The sequence below is a fragment of the Prionailurus bengalensis genome, chromosome D2 (genome assembly GCF_016509475.1).
Source record: "Prionailurus bengalensis isolate Pbe53 chromosome D2, Fcat_Pben_1.1_paternal_pri, whole genome shotgun sequence".
NCBI lineage: Eukaryota > Metazoa > Chordata > Mammalia > Carnivora > Felidae > Prionailurus > Prionailurus bengalensis.
The window spans coordinates 43,090,910-43,114,450 of NC_057351.1; the positions used below are offsets into that span (position 1 = coordinate 43,090,910).

Here is a 23,541-nt window from a genome sequence, read left to right on the forward strand (position 1 = left end):
GAGAAGGAGACAGAGGATCCGAAGTGGCTCCACTCCTGAGAGCAGGGAGCCATTATGGGGCTCAAACTCATAAACAGTGAGATCATGACCTGAGCCAAAGTCAGACTGTCAATGGACTGAGCCACCCAGGTGCCCCTGGAATTGTTATCTTGATAAAACTGAGCCTAAGAGCACTTATTCAGAAAACTTGATAATCACTCTAAACTTCAAAATAAGAGAAAAAGGTAGAAATTTAAAGATAAAGGGTGCAGGATGTGGGATAGATCTAGGAAATTCAAAGCACATACAGATAGAATTACAAGTATATTTTGATTGGACTGGAAGTACACTAAAGGTGCAGATTAATCAGGGCAGAATTGCATTTTTTACAGTATTGAATGTTTCTATGGAGGAACATGTCACTATTTATTTGTCTTATTACTTTTCTTTCTGTGCAGTTGTGCAGATTTTTTCTTATAGCTCCTGAACACTTTTCTTTTCCCCAAACCGGAAGGGGTGTTAGTTTTAAACGTTTATGTTTTTTTTTTTTTAATTTTTTTTTTCAACGTTTATTTATTTTTGGGACAGAGAGAGACAGAGCATGAACAGGGGAGGGGCAGAGAGAGAGGGAGACACAGAATCAGAAACAGGCTCCAGGCTCTGAGCCATCAGCCCAGAGCCTGACGCGGGGCTCGAACTCACGGACCTCGAGATCGTGACCTGGCTGAAGTCGGACTCTTAACCGACTGCGCCACCCAGGCGCCCCTAAACGTTTATGTTTTTAAGATTCACCAAAATCAATCTGCAATTCGTGAATTTAGATTTAACCTTTTAGTGGAATGCCAAGTTTTACATTTGAAAATTCTCAAACATTGGCGTGATGTTATACTCATTGATGAGCTTGCTAGGAATGGAAATTCCTGGCCTCTCCTCTCTGAGATTCTAGTTTAGTTGCCCTGAGTGGGCCCTAGGAATCTACAGTTTTAACAAAATGTCATAAAGTATGGATTTTAAGTAAATGTCCATGCTTAGAAAAATTTTACTTTTAAATGGCTTCTGAATATTTCAGCTGTTGCTTTTTGTTTTGTTTCGTTTTTGTGGGGTTTTTTGTTTGTTTATTTTTACTAGTGTTTTTTTTTTTTTTATTTTAAATGGGAAAAAATCAGGGGCGCCTGGGTGGCGCAGTTGGTTAAGCGTCCGACTTCAGCCAGGTCACGATCTCGAGGTCCGTGAGTTCGAGCCCCGCGTCAGGCTCTGGGCTGATGGCTCAGAGCCTGGAGCCTGTTTCCGATTCTGTGTCTCCCTCTCTCTCTGCCCCTCCCCCGTTCATGCTCTGTCTCTCTCTGTCCCAAAAATAAATAAACGTTGAAAAAAAAATTAAAAAAAAAATAAATGGGAAAAAATCCTCAGCAACATTAGAATCAGAATTCTGCTTTGCCTTCTTCTTCAAAAAGTCAAGCAGCATTTTATTTTTTATTTTTCTTTAAAGCTTATGTATTTATTTTGAGAAAGAGAGAGGAGAGAAAGAGCACCAGCTGCAAGGGGCAGAGAATCCCAAGCAGGTTCCCCACTGTTGGCACAGAGGGAGAGGAGGGGCTGGATCCCAGGAAAAGTGAGATAACGATCTGAGCCCAAATCAAGAGTTGGAAGTCTAACTGACTGAGCCACCCAGGCACACCTCAAACAGTTTTTAAGTCACTGAACAATTAAACTTTACAAGGGTAGGGACCCTAATTTCTTGTTTATCTCTGGTCTTCCCTGTTTAAAACAATGTGTGGTACAACTCAGTCTTGCTGAATGAATACATATACACCTTAATAAATGAAAATTATTATTTAATGAGATAATTTTAGAAAGTTGTGGCTTGACATCATTTATCTCCCGACTCCCTTAATGGTCTCCTGCTCCTCAATATTCAGAAAATATAAACCCTTCTTTTATGAATTTGAAAAATATATGACATGACAACTTCAGATGCCTTCATCTTCTTTGTATAAGTTAGTGGGGATTTTTTTACTCCTGGCTTCTAAGCAAGAAAAGGGAAAACTCATATAATTCATCATGATTTAAGAGTCATCTCTTTTTTATGTTCAAACCTTTTGTGGGTATGATATCATAAATGTTAAAAAAATAGTTATTTAAAAATATAAGCTAAGTCATAGTACAATATGGGAGGACAATATCTCTGAAGCTTTTATTTCCATTATTTGAAAATGTATTGCACACCATCATCTTTTAGCTGAGAAAGAAAAAATATAACATTTGATTTTAAGAAAGAAAAACACAATGTTCCAACTAACATATTGCAGAGAAGGACATTAGAAACTTTACCTGAAATGTCCATTCAAAATTAATACTCATCATGGACACATACCTCTTTGCTGTCCATAATCATCCTTATCATAACTTCATAATTTTATCCATGGTTCAACTTCCTAAATGAATTTCTGGCTTCTTTTCCCCAAGAACAAAAATTGTTATGTATTTCAGCTACATCACAAACATAATATAGAATACTATGTGGCAAATATATAAATCCTTTAGAGTAAGTCATATTTGGTGAGCAACAGTGTGGTCAAATAATAAATAAACTTTATCCCAAATAATACACTATCATATTTTTATGGATTCTTTGACACACTTAAGATCACACTGTATGTATAATTTCATATCCTGCTGTTTACTTGATAGTTTAACTTAAGAATAACTGATATTAATAAAAACATAATTTGAGGAATAATAAATCTGCTGATTGAAATTAAAGGTGGGTGTTTTGATGTTATATTTCTTATCCATACATTAATTAAAAATCAAATATCAGGTCAATTGCTTTTTGAAGCTACTTTTGGTTTACGATGATTAAATAAAACAGTGGCCATGTCTCTCTACCATTGCTATGAAATGCTGTGCAAACACATACTCAGGGGTTTGCAACAAACATTTAAAGGCTGAAACTCAAAACTGATAAACACTCTCACTTGTGCCCATATCCATATTGAAAACAGGTGACAGAGTTAAGTTCAACATCAATAGATAGAAAGTAGACTTTCTCCATAGAGGCTGGGATGGGGAGAGGAAGAGAGAATATTTTCTGAACAGTAGTCTTATCTCTACAAGTGGCAAATGTGGCACATTTGTCCTTGTATTCATTTTGACAGGAGCATGCTCTGAGTTCATGTAAAATAATGGCTTAAAATTATTAGGGAGTAAATTTAAAGGAAGAGATACTAAACATCCCCAATTTATAACACTTGAAATTATTTGATTTGCCAGAAAGATTCTGCTGCATTCCTAGCATCCTGAAGAAAACATATAGTGCAGATTTTGTCAACATGGTAATGCATGAGAAATTATGGTGTGTCTGTAGGATTGAAGGTTAATAACAGTTATAAATATTCTTATAGTTCAGATCCCTTCATGCTCTGATCAATGGGGTGTCATAGTGCTTGAAATCAGTCTCTTCTTTGATAAGATGTTGAATAGAAGAAACTTCATCTGAGAAGAAAACTGGAAATTGAGGAAATATCTAGCAAACTAGTGCTCTTTTATGGGAAAGATTTATGGTTGTGAAAATAAGGTGTACTAGGATGAGTCAATCTAGGACGGTTGGTGTGGTAAGCTGCAGAATATTCCCCAAATATATTTAGATCCTTATCCCTGGAACCTGAGGATGTTATCTTAGTTAGCAAAAGGACTTTACAGATATGATTAAATGAAGGCTTTTAAGATGGGGAGATTGTCCTGGATTATCTGGGTGTGCCCTAAATGAAATTCCAAGTGTCCTCAGGAAAGGAAGGCAGAAGTGGATATATAATTACTTACTACAGATGAGAAGGAGGCAATTGATGAATGAAGCAGGGATTGGAGCAATGCGATTTGAATATGGAAGAAGGTTAGACAAGGAATACAGGTGGCTACCAGAAGCTGTGAAAGGCAAGGAAACAGATTCTTCCCTACACCCTCTAGAGAGCATGCCACCCTGCTGATACCCTGATCTCAGTCTTAGTGAAACCTATTTGACACATCCAGTCTTCAGAGCTGTAAGAGAATACGTTTATGTTGTTTTAAGCCACCAAGTTTATGGTAATTTTTTACAGCAGCCTACGCAACTAGTACCTGAGAAAGTTGGTGAGTTTCTAAATTGACCTATAGATTGGACTACTCTGTCCTGCCAAAAAATCATCACAAAATTTTGCTCAGTGTGCAGTACCCAATTAAATGAGTTCCTGGAAGAACTAAATGTGTCTAAGCAAAATAAAACTGAGTGAACTAAAGTTCTGCTCACTTGAGGAAGTTTTTTGTGTTGAAAAATAAGAACGGAAGCCTTCACCTTCTTATGGGTTGAATCGTGTCTACCAAAACGATGTTGAAGTCCTAACCCACAGGACCTGTGAATGGGACCATATTTGGAAACAGGGTCATTACGGATGATTAGGCTAAGATGGGGTCATAAAGGGGGCGTTCAAATCCAGTAGGACTGGTGTCCTCGTAAGAAGGGGGAATTTGGATACAGAGGCAGACATGAACATGAAGGATAATGCATGTGAAGATGGAGGCCGAGACCGTGGTTATGCCGCAGTGGCCAAGGACACGAAAGCCTGCCAACAAAACACCAGAAGCAAGGAGAGGCACAGGCAACAGATTCTTCCTTGCAGTCCTTAGAAAAAATCAATTCCATTGACACTTTGATCTCAGATTTCCAGCCTTCAGAACTTTGAGACAATGCACTTCTGTTGTTCAGGCCGCTGAGCTTGTGACTTGGTTTGGTCGGCCGTGGGAAATGAATACACAGGTATCAGTGAGGATTTATTTATCATGGCTGTTTCACTGAACCGTATCATGGGCAGCTACACTCTCAGGATCTCTTAGTCATTCCTCCTAAAGGCTAATGCCAAGACTTCCCTTTGGAATTAGTTTGAATCAAGTTTCGTTCTGTCTGGATTTTTGTTTATATTTAAATTTTAAATGCATGAATTCCCGAGTAGCTATTCCCATGTTTAATTCGGCAGGCTGCCTTGCTAACGTGTCTAAACGTCTCTTTCTCTGTCTTTATGTTTCTTTGTCTCTGTCTGTCTTTCTCTCTGTCATTTCATGTCTCTCTCTCCTTCTCTCTCCCTCTCTTTCTCTCTCGGAGAACTGTAACAAGAAAGTCATGGCAGAACATGGCAGAGACGGGATTGCTTTTAACAAGAGTCCATCCGTATGGGCCATAAGTGAAACTTCAGTTAGAGCATAGCCCGTCCGATAATCAGGTCACAAAAGCCACGTTGCAGCCTTAGAAAGCTTTTCATTACATCTCTCCATTTCCCACCCATCTATATGTTTCCTCAAAGCCAAAACTCAAGCATTTGTATCCTCTGTGAGGGACTGAGTGGACTTCTTTGGTCTGTGTTAAATCTACCTGCCTCCTAAGTCTTGTTTCTGGGCTTCAATACATTTGAAGCACACAGTTGTGTGCATAGGGGCTGAAAGTACATTCTCAAGGACTGATTGGGAATCCTGGGCCTTGGACATCCTTCCTTCCATCTATTCCTTCACAGCTCTCTTGCTTTGCAGAGGCCTGCCCTCCAAGCCCAAGATTTGGAGGTTGGAGGCTGTCCTCTGAGGAACTTCTGAGGCCAAGGGGTATGTCTGAGAGGGTGGTGCTTGAAACAGCTTTCTCCCAGTGCTACGGGGGATGAGGGCTGGAGCCTGTCAGACCCACAAGGGACAGCAAAGGGGGCTGGTGTCAGGGCTGGCTTTTCTTTCAGTCTTACTCTCAGAGAGTTTATTTCTGAGATAGAAACTGGCAAGGTGGTGCTGGTCAAGCATGGGTAGGCCAGTGAAGAAGAGGAGAGATGCTTATTAGTTTGGTTTCTATGAAATGTGTAAAGTTGTCACCAGTTTTAGTCATACCTAATGCTGGGAAATGACATTTTGGGGGAAGGCGTAAAGAATTTGAGGGGATTTAGAGCAGACAAAGCTTCCTGTTATCTTGTTCACGCTACCATTGTTCGGAAGTCAGATCAATCCAATGGCTAACGGTTTCAAGGGTTTACCATGTGCCACATACCGTTCTCTGTATTTTTCCTGGAATAATTCGCGTAACCCTCATAAGAACCTGGTAAGGTGGGTATTATGATTATAACTACTTTTATGGGTGAGAAAACTGAATGAGAGAAGCCTTAAGCAATCACTGAGCCAGCAAATCTGAGGCAAATGGGGCTTAACAAGTTAACAAAGAGAAAAATGGTTTTACCATGGGTTTTAAATGCTGGGAACTTGTTTACAACTGCGGAGAATAAGCTGAAAAAAAGGTGCAGAGCAACAATATCCCTGCTACACTGAACACACATTGCCTAAACCTTCCTTCGGAATCTGGAACATTGCTGTGTGTTTTCTGCACCAGGAACTGGTGTGTGTGTGTGTGTGTGTGTGTGTGTGTGTGTGTGTGTGTTGTTGGTTTAAATGTATTAATGATTAAGGTTATAACAATTAGTTTGTTTTGCTATTATAAATAATATTTTTCTTTTTATATTGAAACTCCGTAGGACTTATTTATTTCCTTGCTTACTTATTCCCCACTTAGTGATTAGGTGCCTCCTATGTGCAGACCTTGTGTGAGGCACTGAGGACACATCAGAAAACAGAAGACACACATTCTTTGCCATCACAATCTAGATAATAATCTAACCTTCTTTTGACTGCACCTGTTACACTATTAGGAGAAATTCAACATCTAAACATCAGGGAAAGAATAAGATAGGGGCGCCTGGGTGGCTCTGTTGGTTAAGTGTCAGACTTCAACTCAGGTCATGATCTGGCAGTTCCTGCATGAGAGCCCTACATCAGGCTCTCTGCTGTCAGCACAGAACCTGCTTTGGATCCTCTGTCCCCCTCTCCTTTTGCCCCTTCTCCACCTGTGCTCTCAAAAATAAATAAACATTTAAAAAAAATAATAAGAGAGACAGGGAAAGATGAAGGAGAAATTTGGTTCTGTGGGGGAAAGACACACAAAGCCCCAGACATCAGGACCGGGGCTGTGTTGAGTCCATTGCTTGTCTAAGCTGTCTGTCTCCTATTTCTTTTTCCTTAAGTCAGCTGAACGGATGCAAGCAGTCTTCAATTAGGCCAGCCAAAGGGATTCCCCAAAAAGCTCTGTGCTTGGGGAGCATGCTTGGGGAGCAGAGGTTGGCTTCTGCTGGGCTCGAAAGGTTGCTGGCTTATCTAGACAGCTGGTAGAGCCCTGTCCCTTTCTTGATCACAGATTTTGTCCTAAGCTATAGCCATTTGCTTGTATGAATGCAGATGTGTGACTTTTGATTTTTTTTCTCTGCATCCACCCCTGAAATACAATTAAAAGGTCAACCAAGGATTCTGAACAAATTGTGTGTGGGGGGTTGAGGGGAGAGGAAACAGAGGGAGTGCTTTGTTCAAGGATTAGCTTGTTTACAACGGAGTTAAAAACATTTTGTTTCAAGCAGAGTTTTATGCATTTGTCAATAAAACCGGGCTTGGAAAGGGCAAAAATCAGCTTGTTTGTCACAGAGTCCCCACATGCTTAAGGGTCCAATCCCAGCTGAGGAGCTTTCAAATGTTGGTGGGACTCATCCTAATAACACTCCTGCTCTGGCCACCCAGGGAAGGGAAGCACAGGCTGCTTTGTCCCACAGACCCCAGGACAAGGACTTCAGTGTGAGTACTTGTGCCAGGATATACCAGTAAGGGAGTGAGAAAATAAGATAAGGAAGGGCAGGAAGTCAATGTAGGGTGTGTTAGTGAGTATGCTGCCACTGTTGGCAGTTGGGGCTCACTCTGGCTGGGACCTCTAGGGATGGTGTAGAACGTGCCTCCAAGTTGTCCTGCCCCAAAAGCACCGAACCTGATATACTCATTGACACAGGGAGCCCTGTTCCCAGGGGTTCAGATTCTCTGGACTTCTAGCCATGCACCCTTTTGCGCACACAGGAAGCTTTGCAACAGAAAAGTACAGTGCTTGCAGTAGGAAATAGTGTGTGAAGAGGGTCAGTGGAAAGGCTACCAACCTTATTGCCAGGAGCTCTAATTCTGATGAGAGGAGAAGAGAAAGATCTGGTGATGTCATTGGACCTTGGGGCCATATCATCTCATCAGAGTTACAAGGACCTTGGCCCAGGAATGGGCCAACTGTTTATTATCTGAGGGTGATTAATGGAAAAGGAAAGGTAAGGAGGAGCACGATGCCCCAAGGGGCCTGGCTACGGAACTAGAAGTCCGAATCAGATTTCCCGGAAAGCAGGGATGCTACAATGTCCGTCCGTGTCAGAAGCTGCAACCAAGCGGCCTGTGGGCTGCTTCTTCCTCGAGGTGCATTTTGCTTGCCCACAGCGTCTGTGCTTGTGTTTACATAAATTGGTTTCCAAATTTATAGAGAGTTCACATAAGAATCCAGAGTTCTAGCTTCCATGAAAAAAAAAAAATTACTGGAAGATCTGGCGATGCGGGGGCGGCTTTCATATGTGGCCACAATACCTAGGAGGTACATAGTGACTCCCCTCCACGGAGAGGGCCCGGACTTCCTTTGCTGGCAATCTCAGTCACCACCTGAGCTGTTGTTCCCTGGCCACGGAGTTTGAGAGTCTGCATTTACCAGAGACCTTTTGCTTTTGCTTTTCTGATATCCTGCTTCCCTCATTTATTTCCTTACCAGCTGCCGTGAGTATTGGAGTGGGTAGCCCCTGATTTTTATCATCTGCTCCCTCCACAACCATCGTCTCAATGGCACTAGTAGACAACTGGTTTCCAAGAATTTTCCTGGTTCTCTATGACCCCATTCCCAGAATCAGGAAAGCATTCAAATTCTTGACTCTATTATTTCAGACCTTCAGGAGCCTTCCATTACCTTGACCCAAACTCCCTAGACTCTCATCCCCCTGCTTTCATGCCTATGACACATTGCCCAGGCACACTGACCAAATTGTAGTACCCAGACTGCATCACAAGCCATGTTTTCCTGTCCTGATCCAAACTCCTCATCTTTTCATCTAAATCTGATTGTGCCTCCTTCTAAATAGCAAATTAAGAAACAATAGACCTGTTCTCATTCCTCTATTGATGTCACAGAGTACATCCGATACATAAGCAGATTCTTTCAGCATTACCTTCAAAATTTACCTTAGTTCCCAGTGCTGTATTCTGTATCACTTTTACAGCTAGCATTGTAGCACAGGCCACCATCACTTCTCTTTTAGATTATGCTAATGATCTCCTGATGGGGTTCTCATTTTCGACCCTTCGCCCCAAAGGTCTATGCTCAACACAGCAGCCAGTGTTATTATTCTGAAACCAAGCTTATAGTATACCATCCTTTGCTCAAAGCCCTCCTCCCATTTCCTCTCTGACCTCATCTTCTACTGCCTTCCACCCCCGCACCCCCAAACCAACCTTTTTCAGCTATACTCACTTCCTTGCTTTTCCCTGAAAACCCCAGATGTGCTCATCTACTGGGGCCTGTGCATATGCTCTTTTCTCTGCCTGGAATGCTATTTCCTTGTATATCTGCAAAACTTACAATCTCATCTCCTTTAGGACATAAATCAAATGTCATCTGAGTGAGCCCTTCTCTAACCACCCTATTTAAAATTGCAACCCACTCTCCAACCCCTAGAAATCCCTATTTTTATTTTTCTCCAGCTCTTATCACCATCTGACAATATTTTACTTATTTACTCACTACCTGTCCCCCTAAAGGACTTTTGTCTGTTTTGTTCACTGATTTATCTATATTCCTTAGAATAGGACTTGACCCTGAGTAGCTGCTCAATCATGTTGGGTGAATCAATCAATGCCTTTCTTTGCACGATTCTCCCTTCCCTGGACAGGAAATTTCCTTTCAATATCTAACTAAGTCTAACCCATTTTCAGAACTTAGGTACTTTTCCACATTCTCCAAGAAGCCTTTCTGATTATTCTTGTCCAGCCTGGCTATTACATTTCCTGAAACTAAACATTATAGATGGAAAAAAAAAACACATTATAAATGATCACATTTATTAAGAAAATGGAGAAGGGGATTGTACGTGGTATTCATGACAACCTCAACAAGTATTTGGGGGCACAGAGAGTGACCAAAAAACAAACAAATCTGTGTTATAGTACCATTTGTGTTCCGAAGTGGTCTCTCTGAACTTGCAGAGCTGTTCACCCAGGCTCTTCCATGCTGGAGATAACACACTCATGAATTCTCTGAACAACTGAGGCAGACACAGATGCAGGACAAGAGATGAGATGGTCATAAATGTTAGTGTATTGTTTATCTGTTGCTGCATAACAAGCCACCATGGCACTTAGTGGCTTAAAACAGTGTGTTTAGTATTGAGCACAGACCTATGCATGAGCACCTCTTTTGATCTGGACTGGGCTCCCCTGATGCTTGTTGATCTGCCTTAGGTGCCTTCATCAGGGTGGACTGGCAAAAGATTGGCTGGTCTAGGATGCCTTCATGCTCATTTCATTTTTTTAATGTTTATTTATTGAGAGAGAGAGAGAGAGAGAGAGAGAGAGAGAGAGAGAGAGAAAGAAGGGCAGAAGGAAGGGGAGAGAGAATCCCAAGCAGGCTCCATGCTGCCAATGCAGAGCCCGTGACACCGGGCTTGGTCTCACGAACCATGAGATCATGACCTGAGTCAAGATGAAGAGTCAGACATTTAACGGACTGAACCACCCAGATGCCCCACCTCATGCTCATTTCTGATGGTTAGCTGTCTGTTGGGTGAAGTGTGGGGACAATTGGGTCACCTATCTGTTTTCCAGAATGCTGGTCTGGGATTGTCCACTCAGCAGTGCTAGGGTTTCTGGAAAGTGCGTGGAAACACAAGGCTTATTGGAGGGAGAGGAAGCTTACAGTTGTGCAGTGTTATATACACTGTTGTAAGAGTTTAAATTTTAATATTTTAATTCTCAGAGAGAAGCTGAGGAAAAATTAATTGTAAGATCAGCATCCTTGCCTCTATATACATATATTAACTGAAACCTTCACACAGAACAAAAGAACTTTAAAGGACAATATCCTGCTTTGCTCAGGAAGAGCATGGAATGCATTGAACCACATGTGGCATAAGCATGGCCCTTCAAGCTTGAAGAGAGGAAATGTGAACATCAAAAGCAGTATGTTCCCTCCAGCAGTCAGAACCCACAGGGGTCCTCAGATTCTTTAAGCTCTAGGCTTGGGGTAAAGAAAAAGCTCTATCTTGTACCTTATACAATGAGGAACAAGGAAAGGACTGGAATGAGCATAGAAGCAGACACAGAGGACTGCTAATGAATTTGAGGACTTTTTGGAATGAAGAAGTTCAGTGCAGATCAGCTGAGTGAGGGAGAAACTAAGGCTGAGGTCCAGTGTGTTCAGAGCTTTCTGGGTTTGGAGTCACTTGGTCTTGCTATGTGAAGATGTCAACGAAACACCTCTTATTCTACAGGGTACAATCTAGCACCCCAGACTATCACATAGGGCCAAATCCTAGGGTAGTAGAGTAGGCTCCTTATAGTACAAGTTTGGGAAACTGTTTCCCCTCTCTTACACGATAACATGTTACCCGATTGCTTGATGTCAGCCATGTTGTAATTTAATTTTCTCCAAAATTAGCGTGTTTCACTTCGTTTTCTTTACTTACTCTTTGGGAGACAGCCTGGTTAAAACCTTCCCACTCATGCAATTGCTAGTCAAAATATTTTAGAAGGAAACTCAAACATTCATTGTTTGCTTTATTAAAAATGAATTCAGGCAGATGGAGAAGAATACAATGTGTGCTCTCTTCTTAGTACTACTTGTTATCTGTCTCTATCTTCATCTGCACACCAGGCCTTACATAATTTTACCCCCAAGGGTCATGGGGCTGCACACAGGAGTGCCCTTAGCTGCATTTCACAGGAATGAGGCTGAGGTTAAAATATCTTGCTAATGCTTATCCAGAGCAAAGAAATGGAGCAGAGGCAGACCTGAGGTTATTTGGGCAAGACCCGTGTAGCTCCCCAGGTACTGTGGGAGGGTAAAAATAAGGCTTCAGAGTTTCCTGGTGGAAAACACTGAGAAAACATGTCTACTCTAAACCCTAACCAGCTCTCTGGGAACTTGGAGGTAAGACATCAGATGCTGTATTATTGCCTTTGTAGTTACTCTGTCCTCCATCTGTTTTTGATTCTCCTGCCTGTGGAATCCCTTGGGCCCTTTGCTTTAATTCAGTCATGCATTCATTTCTACAAGGGATCAGTGAGCCCCACTGTGTGCCAGGCTCTCTCCCACATAGTGCAGCAGGGCAGACAACATGTTCTCTGCCCTCGTGGAGATCCCAGTCTTGCAGGGATACAGACCATAAGAATCTCGTGCAGCAGTGCAAATCCTATGATGAAGCAAATGTAGGGCATTATGGGAGCAGATATAAGGGACACCTGACACAGCCTAAATTATTAAGACACCTGGGTTTACGAGCACAGTTCCTACCCTAACTTTTAGCAGGTTTTCTCCAGAGATAGGTAGTGTCAGGAAGGATGAAAAGCAGCTGTAAAAGAGACTATCACCCTCCGTCCAGAGTTAGGTGAGCTGCTGAGCTGGTGTGGTCCACCTTGGGCTACAGTCTCTATAGTGGGTCACACCCTGGAGTCTTGAAGCTCAGTATTTTGTAAGGAGGTAGATATTGAAAAGAAAAAAAAATAGCCCTCATATTTTCCACTCTCTTCCACACATTCTCATCATCTCCCCTAGAAGTGCCATTCTCCATGCTATCCTTCATTATCTGAGGATGGCTGGTGGTAGGTCAGCATTGTGTTCAACGGTTTCATAGACTTGATACTATTATCCTGACAGTTCTCTGAAGGAGTTATAATTTATCCATACTTATCCATAAACTAGGACTGGGAGCAGTTTATTAACTTACCCAAGATCACACTGCCTCCAAATGACTTTAAGTTTGGGGGTGGTGTGGCATGATGAATGGTCTAATGGGTTAGGAGTAGGATGAAATCCTAAGGTAGAACAAGACCCGCTGGGAAAGACTGTAGCCTAACATACATTATTTTTAAAAGCTTATGATCCATTGGCCTAGCATGGGTTGATGGTGGTGAGCAAGGGTCTAACCTGGCACTTATGGCAAAATATCAGGATCCTAAGAGTATGAGGGTAATAGGTAAAAAAGTATAAAACATGGCTCCACTAAATCTGCTTCTGTCGGGGGCAAATGGACCCAGAATGTCTTCCATGTAGGTTGGAGGGATGGGGAGAACAGTAGACGCCAGGACCAGGAGACTTGTACAAATGTGCACGGCAGGTGTCCAGGCTCAGCCAATACTAGGCACAACTCAGGCTTGGGCACACTAGGAGTGTCTGGTTTGAAGACTGCCTGTCTTCTGGGTCCACAGTCAACCCATTCCTGGTCTACCTCCTAGTGGGAAGGAGTCTCTGAACAGACAACCAGCCCTGCCTAGGAATTAACCAGAACCAGTTAGATCTGAAACTCAAAACTGCTCTCCTGGCATTGGAACGGGTTGTGTAGACCATGAGTGCCAGTACATGAACCTCCGTGAGATAGATCCCAGAGCTTCTTTTCTTTTCGGAGCTTTTCCCCAGTTGGGCACTGCCCTGATGGTTGTGTTCCTTTCTTCAAAATGAATTCCATGATCAAGATTCTCTCTCTAGGATTCTGAGAGAGGAGAGAATCAGTCCTTTTTGCTTTGCTAGAGTCATTACCTTAGGAGCCCTCTGTTGATTCCTCACTGTGGCTTGGAATGCATAGAGATATCTTTGTGCAACTGTATATTTTAAATTCTGACACATTTCCCAATAATCCTGTCCTAAATATTTAATTGGGATGGTTAGCAAATTCACTACCTCCCAGCTGTGGACCATTGCCTGTAAAAGACACACACTGGGGCTTTGGGCTTCTATCTCACAAGGTGTCAGAAAAACATAAAGATCAGAGCAAGATAATTAGAAGCAGACCCATTATTCTCACCCTCAAGCAAGTGAGCACTTCTGCCTGAACTCCCAGGCTCTGGTCCTCCATCCTGTATGTGGACACCAGAGAAGATTTCCAAACCTCCCTGAGGAACTTTTGAGACTCCCTTTTATGCAAATATCATAGTCCAAAGCAAAGAATACACTCTAAGACTACTTGGAATGTAAGCCTCTCTACAGTCAGCTAATGGTGATTTCAAATTCGAAGCTATTTTTCTTGTCTCAACTCCTCTCCATTCTCATTATTTTTCCTCTGCTGCTGTGGCCCCCCAAAACTTGTTCATCCTTGAATGTGTCCTTCAGGTTTCCAGCCCTTTCATGGTTCATATTGTTCTCCCTGCTTGAAAGGTCCCACATGTTGCCATTTCCTGAAGTTTCCCTGCCTTCAGAGACCAGCTTTAACAGTAAAATGTTCTTTTATGCTTCCCAGGAGAATATACATTTCATGCTCATAAATCTCTGCAGTAGTCTTTATTATACCCCTTCTCATGGTTTGCTTTTTACTCTAGCGGTAGGAATAGATAGGGAGCTGCTGGAGGGCAGAGACAATACTTAATTTTGTATCCTGCCCTGTGCAAACACAGGGTCAGCCCTGAACATAATGGTTCAGTTCATGTCTTAGAGTAGTAATGGTAACCTGTTGACAGGCCCTTCTCAAACAGCTTCCTGTACTGAAGTGGAGGGGGTGGTGAGAAAGATGATGGACTTTGGATTCGGACTGGGCAAAATGCTGGTGCAATCACTTAGTGGTTTCATGTTTTACTTACTCTCAGAACCCTCAATTTCTTCCTGTGTAAAGCAGGATTATAGATCTGTGGTGAAAGAGATGCTAGAATCTAGATGTCTGAGTACTTGATCACTGTCCTGACGCTGCCCCCATCATAGGGGCAGAATGTATGTATAGGGAAATGCCAGAGACAACAGTCTTGATGTCCAGCTGAAGCTCTAATTCCCAATGCCCCATGGCTCCTACTTTCATGACCTGATTGTCCCTTATGTGGGTAAACCAGAGTAGCTGTTGTCTCAGTTCAAGAATCGACATTTGAAGGCATACTTCAGAGGCTTGCTGCATAGACACACTTTCTCTGAAGATCCTTCCTGGCTCCTCCTTGGCTATACCAAAGCAATGGCTGAAAGTAGTCATGAATCTTATCTTACTCACCAGATGCAGAAGATAAGACCTTACCCTTACAAAAACAGGAAGATTTTCTGCAGCCTGGTTCTGGTTTGGGTCATTTCGCTTTTCCCACAAAAGTAGGAAAACTGGACCAGCCTGTTTGACTAACTCTTACTCCTGAGCATGCCTTCTACCAATTTCAAATTGGTAGTGAGGTAGTGGGCATATATGTGTTTGGGGGAAATCTCCTCTTTACAAAGCATTTATTTGAACAATAACTTAGATTAGGCAGATGTAGAATGGGAAAAAAAGAATAATCTGATGTTGGTGTCAGGTTTTGCCTCAGACCAGCTGTAATGCACTGGGAAGTTTTCTTAATGCCTTGGAGCTTCAATTGTACATTAGAGGTGATCATATCTACCACCTAGGTCTGTTATGAGCATTAAGTAAGGTAACATGTATGGAGATCAAATCATAGTAATTAGCATGAAATAGGTGTTTGATACACACTGGCACCTTTCTTTTCTCCCTTGAAAGTTAACCCAATAATGCACTTCCCCATTTGGCTATGAGTTCAGTTTCATGTGAAGGAATCCTAGGAACTCAAAACACAGGCTTAGGCAAATTTTATTATCTCATCACTTTTGTTTTCAATTTTTTTCAATTTTATTTTAAATAAACTCTATGCCACATGTGGGACTTGAACTCATGACCCTGAGATCAGGAGTTGCATGCTCTACTGACTGAGCCAGCCAGGTGCCCCTCATCACTTTCTGTAACCAAAAGGGAAAGGACAATTAAAGGCTAATTCCAAACTTTCTGCAGAAGTGAATTTTTGATAATCCCACAGTGCTCATGGAGCCTTTCTAGTCTACTTACCTGTCTATTTGACAAGGGCAAGGCTCTCAGATAAATGCAGTAGTACCTCTTCCATGTTCCTCAGATCATAGAGGGTGATCTTTGCCTCATGGAAAGTCATGGACATTGTTTACTTAGCAGGAATGTTTCTGTGATTTTTTTTGGTTAAAATGGAGTCATTGTCATTGTCATGACCTACTGTCCTTGCTACCAGAGGACTCAACACACTGTTGCTTGGGGTCATGGAACAATGATAATGACCTGCTCCCTGTTGCTCTTTTCCAGACTCATCCTAGTCATTGCTCGTGGAGCAAGGCGTCTTCTCTTTCCCTGGTAGATGGGCTTGAAGCAGGGTTCAGGGAGCCACTCAGGCCAGGGAGACCACCTCTCCTTACCTCCAGGAGTGCATATTAGGTACCCACAGTTTTTCTCAAAATGCTCTTGGGAAACAGGAATGATGGAATGAAGCAAGAAGATTTTTCACTAGCCCCAGGGAACAAAACTAAAGTTCTTCCATGCCCATGACCTAAGGGTTGGATATGATGGGTAAAACACTTGGACCCTTTTCCTTTTAAAAGAACCAGTGTCATACAGTTATCACAAGCAGAGTTTTGGGGTCAAGCCATCATAGCTATGAGTTGAAGTTTGCACAGATGTGTGGCCATGGCTAAACTTCCAAACTATTCCATATTCTACTTGCCCCCTATGTAATGGGCTTAAAAATACTACTAATTCAATTATAAAAATTTATAACTAATTCAGTTATAAAAATTAAGTAAGACAGTGCATGTAAAATGTAAATGGAGGGTTTAACACTACTCAATAAATTCCGCAAACTACTTAGGAGTGAGAACCTCCATGCCACATTGTAAATTCCAGAGTTTCGAAATTACTGAATGAAAGCAACCCCAATGAGTTTGGACTGGGTTGACTTATCAAACAACAACAACAACAACAACAACAACAACAACAAGAAACCAAATGAGTAATAGTTTTCCTGGGGCAAATATTAAGCAGGGAGAAAATGGATGAATTTTGTCTTTCCATTTAAGCTATAAAAACGCTTTATGTATAGTTCTCAATTTTCTATCTCAAAGGAGATATTGGACCAGTCAGAGCCAGGAGTTGATTGAATTTGCTGATCTGATTCCCAGGCCTGCATTTCCTTATTGGTCCATTTGTATTTGCTGTCGCTATGATCTTCCTCACCACGATGGAGGATAAACTGGCCAAAACAGGGGACCAGTTCACTTGCCCCCAGACAAAGGCAATGCTTCCCCTCAGTGGAGCCACTTAAGCAGTATACTGGCCTCAACAAATCTATGTACCATGATGGCCCCTTTCCCTTCCCTCTGGCCATGGAATATTTCTGCCACCTTGCATTATGTCCTCTAGGTGCGGAAAACCATTGGTCATTGTCAGTTACATCCTGCCCAGGCATATGTGTGTGCATGCATGTTTGTCTCCACAGACAAAACCACATGAATGCACAAGAAAATGCATAGACAGACATCCATACAAACATACATAGACCAAGTCAGAAACACCCTGATAAACATAACTATACACAGAGAGGCCACATTTAATCAATATGAAAGACATTCCTTACAAACACACTCACCCATATACCTGCTGTCACACATATGTGCACACAAGCATCAGATCCACATACTTTAATCAAGTGACTGGTCTGTGAGCATATGCAGTTTACAGAGTACAGTTCTTCTTGTTCTAATCACATTCTTTTTATGAAGAGCTTTCTATAGATCCCTAGATCAGCAGGACAATTTCATATCCTATTACAATCTGCCAAGAAGAAATAGATAAATCTATTAGCCTGCTCTTTGCTTGTTTCATCATTGTGACAGTCTCTCATGGGTCTACATCCATCAGGCTCCCACACCACCTGACAGCCAAGTCTCCACCACCAAGCTGCAGGTTAATAGCTCTTTAATCTCTATTTAATTGCTCATTAATAATTCCGATACTGCTTTCTTCTGTTAATTGATTAAAAAATGGTTTCAGTAGAAGTGAATAATGAAATTTGGTAGCAACCAACTATAGAGTGAGTTTTCTTGTCATCAAGATAATCAAGAAGAAATAGTGATCCAAACACTCCTTGCTTCATTTGCAGATTTTTTAGAATGTTAGAGCTGGCAGGGCCTTTGGAATTCAACTACATCAGCGTTTCTCAAACTGATTCACAAGTGATTAAACAGTTTTCTAGGAAAAAACAATATTCTGTGATTAAATAAGTCTGGCAGACACGGCATACAAATCTCTCTCACAATTTGGCATTTTAAATCAATGTTAGCATATTAAAAGCTCTGACATCCCAGCCTGAGAAACCTATTTACATTGTTCAGTTGATCTTCACCTAAACTTATTTGATAGTAAAAATCACATTTCTATTGAATACCATTTCAGTTATCTATTGCTGCATGATGAATCCCTCCAAAATTTAGTGGCTTAAAACAATTTTGGGTTATTTTTTACAATTCTGTGGATTTCCATATTGGCAGGCACAGGGTGGCCCAGCAGTTGGTGCTATCTGGGGTGCCTCACTCTCTTCAATGTGTTTTTTGTCCCCCTAAAGGCTTTCTTACAAGGTGGGCTCAGGCAATGTTTCACTAGAGCTAAGGCTTCTAAAGGCCTAGACTTGAAAGACAAACACTATCACATCTGTTGTAGAATATTAAACAAAGCAAGTCACAAGGCTGGGCAATATTCAAGGGCCATATAAATTAATGTCCACTCTTGATGGGAGTACAGACACTTGCATTGCAAAAGGGCACATGGAATGGGAGAAGCAATTGTTGTGGCCATCTTTGAGTGTAATCTACCACAAGCCACTGAACAGTTTTTGGAAGACTGTGTATGAAATGCTAATAATGTAGAACAAACTCCACATTACCTAGATTAAGACACCAAGGCATATATGTGGAATGAGTTCTCCCAGGGCGTGCATCTGACAATCACAGAAATGAGATTAGAATTTAGACTTCAGACATCAAGTCCTTTGTCTTCACCATGGTGATTCTAAAGATTCTGAGCTGACCATGATGACTTGAATGATATTCCAATGCTTAACCCCTGGATTTGGAGAGTCCTAGACCCTGGTTCTGGTCTTCTAAGCAAGTCCGTCTAAGCTTGTCAGATCATGAATAACTCAGTAAACCAGAGACTCAGCTTCCTCTGCCTTCATTCTGTGAAGGATGGGCTCTGGAAGTAGCCAGAATTAGACATTCTAAATGGCATGAGCTAGATGAGCTACATCTCAAAACTTCTTCTGACATAAAATAGCCTGTTTTGGGGTTGCTTTCCAAAGTTTTTAACCATATTGTCTGGAAATCCATTGAGTCCTGTACCTTTATGACCCAGAGTTAGATCTTCACCTAATCCTGCATGTCTCTTAAACCACAATTCAGCTCAACCCTTTGACATCTCATAAATGAATTCATGTAATGCTCTTCTGACTTGGCAACTTATCCCAAACATGTCTTCCATGGTATTACAATGCTTGAAAGAAAATCCTGAAATAGTTCTTCCATGGATTCTTGCTGAACTGGTCAAGATAAGCATGAAAAATACCTGTTTTTAGGTCTGCAAATTCAGCTCAAGGCTTCTTTACTTACTTATCAATATGGGCCTGCATTTTGCATACTCTGCAAGATTTTATTGAGTATACTGACAATATATTTGTTAACTTGAGTGTATTCTACCTAAGTTCAGCCTATTTATCTATCATCTATCTATCTATCTATCTATCTATCTATCTATCTATCATCTATCTACATACCTATCTATCATCTATCTATTATCTATCTATCTATCTATCTATCATCTATCTATCTTCCTCTTGTATTCATATGTAACAAGTTAACATTTCCGCTATTTTATTGTTATAATGCCAGTACTGTAACTCTTGGACTTTAACCTATCAGGTGGAAGGGGCCACATCAGAAATGCTTCTTGTAAATGTCCAAAGTCAAAGCTGCTGCCTCAGTGCTGGAAGAATACTTGGTGGTGATGACTTGATCAATATCTTCAGGACACTGGCCCCTAGCAACATTGCTTAAACATTTTGCATTAACTTGGCTTTAAGTGTTCCAGCTTTCTTTGCTCAGTAGAGCTAATCAAAGAGAAACATTCAAATGAAAGCTAAAAAATTGTAGAGAAAAGTTATTCAGTACACTTCACAAACAATACATGAGAGTGCAGCTTCATCTTCCTTTTCTAACACATTTATTATGATCAGAACACAACCTTCCTCTGGATGTCATTTTCAGCTGATGTGTCACAGCATGAAAGAGTCTGAAAATTGCATCTCTTCCCATTCTTAGCTTGTTACAGGGCAGGAGGAACAGAAGAGTGAGGGATCTTGTGGCTGTGATTTATACATGAAGAGTAGGGGTGGTTTTAAGTCCCTAGGACAACACTTAACTCTAAGATTACCTGGAAACTAAACAGGGGAAGGAAAAAAAATGACAGGTTACATTATAAACACAGCCAGTATCAAATAAATTCTGAAAGATTTCTCCGGAAATGCTGCTGAAATTCAACTCAAACCTTTATTTATTTATCTGTTTGATTTTTCACTGAGGCTGAGGCTAGAAGAAGCAGAAAGACAAATAGCCCACATGGTATCTGTATTCGAGAACTACAGAGAACCAGGCAACCTAATGAAGTTCATATGTCCAGGAGAAAATCCCCTTTGAGCCACTTCAGATCTTGGGAGATGCCCATCTTCCTAGGCCTTGACATTAAAGTCCTCTGAGTGTGAAACTAGATCTAGTTGGCAGGATAGAGCAGCAAATGACATTTTGGAGACTGGCCTAATCTGACGAACAATTAAATCACATTCCTCTGATATTTGCCTTTCCAAATATTGTCTATGTTCAAGTCAAAATCAACAGTCAAATTGTGAAAATGTACTGGTTTAGAAATGAAATGACCTCTAACATGAATTCATACAATCTCTGTGTTCACTGAATCACTTTTCTAGAATTCTCCTTATGTCACCTGAAACCTCTTTTCCCTCTAAACCACCTAGAGTTCTCCCACTCTACTTCCTACCTGGCTTTCCATTTATTGACTAACCAGAATTATTCATGCATTTGGTGCTATTTTTGCTTCAGGGTTACCCAAGTTAATATGTATGCAATTGTGACTTACTTGTAGTTCTTTGGAGTTTGATAAGTCAGAGGCAAATGCAGAAGCAAAGAGGTGAGGGGACTTCTAAGGAGACAAAAAGTTTACTGCAACTTCAAAGTAAGGAGACTTTCATTTCACTGGGGAATGGAACCGGTTCCTATGAAAATATCAAGTTTGCTGGAATCATATTCATGAAGGAACTAAGATTAAAATGCCTCAAATTGTACTTTTCAAGAAGTGAAACGTCAAGAGGAGAGATGTGTGCATTACTCGTGAAGAGGGGTTGTTCAAAGGTGTGTGTGAGGGAGCAGGTGGGAAGACTGTCACAGCCTAGGTGTAAATTCCAATGACAAGATACACTTAGCCAACACATCAGAAGGCAACCCAGGAAGGAGACTGAACAGTTAGAACTTGGGGTCAATAATCATTGATCCAAATATAAGTGTATAAACCCACACACATATATGTCTATACACACACACACACACACACACACACACACTAGAGTAATATTAGTAATACTAGAATTATCTAGAATATCACTAAAAGGAATTGAACAAAATATATACTCAAGCACACTAAAGACCAATCAAAATAGAATTCTAAAAATGTTCAAGTGACCACAGAAGAAAACAGAAATGAAAAGCAGAGAGATAACAAATAAAACAAACAAACAAAAAATTAAAATAAAATAAAAGGGTAGATTTAAGTCCTAAGAAATCAATAATTACATTAACTGCAAATTATGTGAATACCCAATTAAAACATAATTTTGCACAGTGGATTAAAAACATGAATCAACTATATGCTATCTACAAAGAAACTCACTTCAAATACAGCGATATAGGCAGGTTGAAAATCGGAGGATAGAAAAAGATATATCATACAAACATAAATCAAAAGAAAGCAGGAGTGGCTATACTGTATCAGATAAAGCAGAGTTCAAAGCAAAGAAAATCACCAGAGACAGTGAAAGGCATTATAAAATGATGTACCCTCTTCCTTTCTAACCAGGGCCCAGCAGAGTGGTTCCCACAAAGAAGTGTGGTAAGAAGAAGGGCCCTTCTGCCATCAATGAAGTAGTGACCAGAGAATCCACCATCAATATTCCCAAGCACATCCATGAAGTGAGTTTCAAGAAGTGTGCCCCTTAGGCACAAAGAGACCTGGAGATTTGCCATGAAGGAGATGGGAACTCCAGATGTGTGCATTCACACCAGGCTCAACAAAACTATCTGAGCCAAAGAAGTAAAGAATATTCCATACCATATCAGTGTGCAGTTGTCCAGAAAACGTAGCAAGTATGAAGATTCATCAAACAAGCTCTATACATTAGTTACCTGTGTACCTGTTACCACTCTCAAAAATCTACAGTTAATGTGGATGAGAACAAATCAGTGTTGCCAGTGGCAGTCTTTTGGCTAACTAAGGCTTTGTCCTTTGTGGGGTTTCATTCCTGACTAGATAATAATTAGCTTATTCTTTGGTCCTCATGTACTAAAGAGTACATGGTCCTTTGGAGATGGTTCTTTGGTCCTTTGGAGATGAACATAAAATGGAGGTTAAAAATGATAATTTCTTTTATAAACACTGTTTCCTTGTCAATATCATGGCCACGAAGAACATCATACTGCCATGATAAGGTCATGGAATCAAGGAGGCTGAGAACCCATGTCATTACTGGGTCTCAGGAAAGACTGGCACACCGGTATATGTTGTTTAGGTCACTGTAGGCCTGGAGAAGTGGAAGGAAGCTGACAGATCTGGGAGGGGGGTAGTTAGTGGGAGGTTTGGAGGGGTGAAGGTTGAGTGTGCAGTGCTGAACCATGGGAAGAAGTTAATAATTGCAAACCATGAGCAAGCAGGAGCTCTGCAAATTCAGGCCATTTCTCAGTAGATTTTTTGAAAAACAAGTGAAATCTTGTCAGGAAAACAAGTGTGTGCATATTGGAAGTACAGAGCAGGGTGGCAGGAATATTGGACAGAACAAGATAATATGTAAGTAATTCTACCTTGGCTTCACTTGCCCTCACAAATCAAAATGGACCCAGCTAGCCAAACCAGCTGTGATGGCTCAGTGAGTGCCTATTACCAAAAACACTGCTCACATATCCTGCCCTACACGGAGTGTTCCAAAGCAATCTGAATTCTCTCCGTTTTAAATTCTAATTATCCCCTGGGGAGAAATGATGATCAGTCCTCCCCTTTGCAAAAGTGGGATGCTGAGGTGAGACATAGGTAGATAATATTAGTAGAATTTTTTAAAGTTTATTTATTTACTGAGAGAGAAAGGGAGAGAGAGAGAGTGCAGGAGAGGGACAGAGAAAGAGGGAGAGAGAGGATCCCAAGCAGGCTATGTGCTGCTGCTCGAGTTCAGCTCGAACACACAGACCATGAGATCATGACCTGAGCTGAAATTAAAGGTTAGATGCTCAACCAACCAGGTGCCCCAGTAGAAAATTTTAAG

At 41.2% G+C, this 23,541-nt stretch overlaps 1 long non-coding RNA gene across 1 annotated transcript; it reads left to right on the forward strand.

Annotated features, from left to right (window-relative positions):
• Nucleotides 1–5,511: 5,511 nt before the first annotated feature.
• Nucleotides 5,512–22,342, forward strand: LOC122493529. The gene is made up of 2 exons (XR_006299912.1): nt 5,512–5,604; nt 22,089–22,342. It is a non-coding gene; the product is annotated as an uncharacterized LOC122493529 (long non-coding RNA).
• The last annotated feature ends 1,199 nt before the right edge of the window (nt 22,343–23,541 follow it).